The sequence below is a fragment of the Herpailurus yagouaroundi genome, unplaced genomic scaffold, assembly GCF_014898765.1.
Source record: "Herpailurus yagouaroundi ecotype Mexico unplaced genomic scaffold, PumYag 191, whole genome shotgun sequence".
NCBI classification, from domain to species: Eukaryota; Metazoa; Chordata; class Mammalia; order Carnivora; family Felidae; genus Herpailurus; species Herpailurus yagouaroundi.
The window spans coordinates 18709809-18715009 of NW_024412422.1; the positions used below are offsets into that span (position 1 = coordinate 18709809).

A 5201-nucleotide genomic window follows, 5' to 3' on the forward strand; every position below is an offset into this window, starting at 1 on the left:
TTTTTTTTTTTTTTTTTTAATTTTTTTTTCAACGTTTATTTATTTTGGGGACAGAGAGAGACAGAGCATGAACGGGGGAGGGGCAGAGAGAGAGGGAGACACAGAATCGGAAACAGGCTCCAGGCTCCGAGCCATCAGCCCAGAGCCCGACGCGGGGCTCGAACTCACGCGAGATCACGTGAGACCTCGCGAGATCGTGACCCGGCTGAAGTCGGACGCTCAACCGACTGCGCCACCCAGGCGCCCCTGTGCGGCATACTTGAACCGAAACGCGGCCTTTTCGTTTCTTGCCCTCCTCCCCAGATGTTACAGCATGAATTAGGGCTTCGATGACAGGCTGTCACAAGGTCGTATTTGTCAGCTTTAAAAGAGGTCCTTTCCGTTTCACACGCCCTCTGTGCGGCGTGTGCGTTTAACCTGACAATCTCCGTGACACCAGGAGAAAGAAAGGCACCCACTTGGAGCTCCTGAACGGCACAGGGTCACGGGGAGGCTGTTATGAAGAGGTCGTACAGAGGTCTGATTCACAGGAGTGTTCTCGTGCCGTTTTGCGACAGCATGAAGCGTCAGGCCGCGAGCTTAGGGAAAAAATTCAGACGCACCAGGTGAACAAGTCGGGACCTAATGGAACTAAACAGAACTCACACCTGAACCCCAGCACCGGGGCACAGCCTTGGTGACACCACCACTTCCCATGTTCTGACTCATCGAGAAATTGTGACCCGTGAGTTACGTCCAGTGCTCTAAGGCCAGTCTCCCGTGGCAGCCAGCACAGGCCCAGATGTGACTCAAGGCTTGCCTCTCTCCGACTGAGATGTCCCATAGCTGCCGTGGAAATGAAAACCGGATCCAGACTCCTGGCCGGTCGGCATGCCTCTGCAGCCTCTGACCCGCCAGCTCTCCGTTCTCACCTGAGGCCCCATTACCACCGCTCTCATGCTCCAACTGTCCTGTAAACAAGCCAAACTCAGTCCCACCCACCCCAGGGCCTTCGCACCTGCTGCCTGCACCACAGCAAGCCCCTACCCACCCCTCCCTCCACCCCAGATCCTGGTGGGTCTGGCTCCTGCTCATCATTTATGCCACTTCCTCATCAGGCCCTCCCACCATGCTTGAGATAACAAAACGCTCCTCCCCTCGTCTGCCCCCAGCACCCTCAGTGCTTTGCCGTGATTTGTCTCACTATCTGGAATGATCCTGCGTAGCTGTTTACATTTCCCTGCGGTGGCTCCTTGTTAGAGTCTAAGTCCCAGTTGGACAGGACTTGTCCCTGTGACCCAGTTCTCCGTCCCCAGTGCCTGGAAGGCTGCCTGGCACAGCCAGGGTTCCAGGAATGGAAAGGCATCAGGGGAAGACGGTCAATGCAAGGTGGCTGTGTTCCCGGGGAAATCAGTTCTGCTGGTCCATCCAGGTCTGCTGGCCACCCACACGCCCATCGCCGATCTCCCAGCTTGTCCGTTTCCTAGTGAAGTTTGACCGCGGGAGATGCCAGCAGGAAGTCGGGGGCTGGAGAAGAGACAGGCTGGGGTTAACGCCCTCGCCACCACGGCTGGGGCTGTTCAGACACAGGGTTCTGTCCGCAGGCCTGACGCTGCTGTCCCTGGAAGGGGCCTGCTGGCCAGGCTGGCCGGTGGCTGGCGGCTGGGAATGGGGATTGCAGGAGGACCGCCCCCGTTTCTCACCGATGGGAGGGCCTCCCCGTGTCCAGACTCTGCGCAAACCACGTGGTTACTGCTGCCCCCCCCCAAGGGGGCGGGGCTCTGGGACGCGCCAGGGAGACCATGACCCTGGACGCCGAGTCCCTGCCGGGCTTCCCGTGGCGACCCTTCGCACGCGCCGTGACGACGTGCCGCTAGAACGGAGCGCGTCCTGTGTCACTGGTGGAGGCTGGAGCCCGCCCGCCCCCGGGTGTTGCTCACGTGCTTTCCCTGCGCCGACGGCACTTCGTATCCTTTCGCCGTGATGAACCGTGGCCACGAGCGCGACTGCACACGGAGTCCCACGAGTCTCCCTCGCGAGTCGCGGCACCTTGGGCGGTCCCGGGGACCCGACGCAGTGTCCCCCTGCCTACAGCCTGCGCTCTTGCCCTGGTCCCCGGGGCTGCTCACCCAGCGGCCTGGCTGCCGCTGCCTTCTGCCCCCACCACCCCGCCTGGTTCCCGGAGCCGCACCCACAGCTCTGTGAGCAGTATCTCCTCCGTCCCCCACCTTGAAGGGGCCAACTGTTCCTACTGGGACTCCAGTGGACTAATTCTCGAAAGAAAACAACGTTCCCACAGTAGAGACACAGAACGAAGCGTTCAAAGTCCCCATGAGTGAGGCGGTTCCGAGAAGCGCGTTTGCTCTGTCGGGAAGCCGGGGTGGGTTTCGGGCTCCCTGTGCGGAAGGCGACGTGAACTGTCCCCACAAGAGCGTGGGGCAGTCGGGAATCACGCCCCAAGGGGCGCTGAGCGGGGGCCGTGGTTGACAATGGACAGCCCCCAACCTGGGGACAGTCACAGGCCAGCTGCGCGTCTGGAACCTGCTGGCAGGCGCCAGACCCCCGCCCTCCCGCCGGGATGCTGCAGATGAGGTTGGGGCAGATGTGCGAGGCCCGCGTGTGCCCTGACCCCCCACTCCCCCCACGTGGAGCCAGGATGCTGTACTTTGGTTCCTGGAAATAGTGCAGAGGACTACAGCAACATGAGAGAAAGCGATAACGTTGGGGGGAGGGAGGGAACAAGTTTTATCGGTCTGGAAGTCGGTGCTTTGAAGGGAAGCTGAAATGGACGAGGAAGAAAGTGCAGGGGACGTCTGGACAACTAGAAGGTTCTAGAAGTGGTTGGCATTGATTCTGTCACAGACCTCATCTCACGCCAGGATCGGTATTTCTCGCACCTAAAACTGAGTCTCCCCCGTACGTTTACCAGAATGATTAAGGGCATCGCTCTGGTCTTTCCGAGGAGGGCAAGAGGGTCTGTTGGTAGGGAGGGGAGGTAAGCAAAGGCGTGACTGAAGACTGCAGCAGGCTGTCCACACCCAAGTCCCTGCAACCTTACACAGCAGAAGGGACTTTGCAGAGGTGACTGAGTGTCCAGGCCTCGTCCCCGACAGTCCAGGTGGACCGGTGGGACCACAGGGGTCCTTACAGGAGGGAAGCAGGAGCAGCAGCGTCTAAAAGGGAGATTTTGAAGACGCCGTCCTGGCTTTGGTGGAGGAAGGGCCCACAAGCCAAGGGATGGGGGCGCCTCCAGAAGCCGGAAACGGTGAGGAAACGTCTCCTCCCTTAGAGCCCCCAGGAAGAGTGTGGCCTGCCCACACCTTCGCTTTAGGACTTCTGACCCCAGGCAGCCTGGCTCCAGAGGCCCCACAACCAAAGAAGGAGAACGAAGGCGACGGTAAGCTAAAAAGCGTCTCAGAAACCGCAAACACCAAGCTGTCCCCTGGAAGATGCCTTTGCCAGACAATCTCCTGTCTGTCCCCAGCACCGAGGCCTCGGCTGGGGCCGGCTGCCAGCTCCCCCACTGGCCACACCTGTGTGAACAGCCTTGGGGGTGCAGTCTCTTCCCCGCCGGGCCCCCCAGTGGAGACACCACATGACACTGAGCAGAAATCTCTCGGGGACGGTGACCCTTCCTGAACACAACGCTTCCTGAGAGAGGCTCGGTCTGCTCCTCCTCTTCCAGCTCCAGCGAGGAAGTGATGCTGAGGGACGGAGTAGCCACCGTGTCGTGGAGATGACACATCACGGCCCCAGCACGATGGCACTGGGGAGGAGCAGAGCCCGGGCCCTCTTGCGTCTCCGCAGCCGCCTCTGCCCCGGGCTCCTCACATCTTCCTGCACGAGAGCGACAATACCCCCGGGGTGTTTATGCCACCAAGCTTGGGTCCCTGCTACAGGCAGCTGGAAAGAATCCCAGCTGACAAACCCAGAGAGGGCGTCATTCTTTCTGGTGCGGTAGCAGCTGATCCCGCCTGGAAACAGATGCCTCCAAACAAAAAACACCGTAAATGTCAGCTGGCTGGGGGGGTACGTGGGGCTGGAGCCTGAGGCCTCACCACGCTGCCCAGTGGGCCTTCCCAGCCCTTGATGGTTCCAGAAGCCTCCGTAGAGAAGCCCCCTGGCCTACCACTTCCCTGGTCCCTGCTGCCTGCCGTCTAGCTCAAAGCCGGGCACTCCCACAGGCAGAGAGCTCTCCCGGGGCCGACCCACATCCCCCCCACGTCCCTGCGCTTGGACAAGAACGTGCTCCTGGGAACAGAGCCAGGCGCGGAGAAAGAGTTCTCAGAATAGCAGAAAGGACATAAAGGGCTTTTCACTAAGACACAGAAACTACGACCCCACAAAAAAACAAAGAAAGAAACGCATTGGGAAAGGTTCTGAGATGTTCAAAGTCGGGAGCCCGGACGGTTCTTCTTTTGTTCTGGTCAAATGGAAATCTAACAGTGTGCTCACTCCTAGCAGATTTTGTTCTGAGGAAAAACGGATGATATACAGGTGTGACCCCCGCCCAGGGCCAGGGCCCTCTCTTTCCAGCCAGGGCTCTTAGCCTCACAAACCGCGGATGTCTACAGGTGTTGTCCTTATCAACACCCATAATTTTCTCTTACTAGATGAAGAGTGAGAACAGCTAGTAAGTAGGATGACTGTTGTTCGTACCAGCGATTCATAACTGGACCCAGAATTCCTGCCACCCTCAGATTTCTGGCCAGGAGGTAAGCGGAGTTCACGGGTGATGGGTTCATAGGTCGTGGACTTCACCTCCTGCCCAGAACTTGGCTGCAGGACGCGGGGGATGCCAGGTTTCCACGCTGCCCTGGGACCGTCCCACTGCACACAGATGCAGCCCCTCAACACCTGGGGCACCAGATCCAGCCAGGTGACTCATTTCCATTTCAGAACACAGGCCTGGGGGCAGACCAGTGGCACCAGGGGGAAGTGCAGCCTGAGGCATCTGGTGATGCCCTGGGAATGCGCCCGAACCTCCCACTGGCCCCAGGAACAGCTGCCCAGTTTGGGGGGGGGGGAGGAGTTTCATAGGCCCCCTTGGACCGAGGCAAATGGGAAATCTGAATTATTTTTCTTTAATCAGGGAAAAGTCGGGTTTGCCAGCGTAAAGGACCTTGAACACATTCTGTGCCCCGTGCCCTGGATTCCCAGCTCACTCGTTTCCTTGCACAGGGCTGCCTGCCCCAATCCGATATTCAACCCGGTTTTCCCAA

The 5201-nt window shown here is 59.3% G+C and overlaps 1 protein-coding gene across 8 annotated transcripts in view; it reads right to left on the minus strand.

Moving 5' to 3' along the window:
- RIMBP2 (RIMS binding protein 2) overlaps window positions 1-5201 on the minus strand; it is a 170687-nt gene that overhangs the window by 87614 nt on the left and 77872 nt on the right. The gene's annotated exons all lie outside the window — the stretch shown is intronic.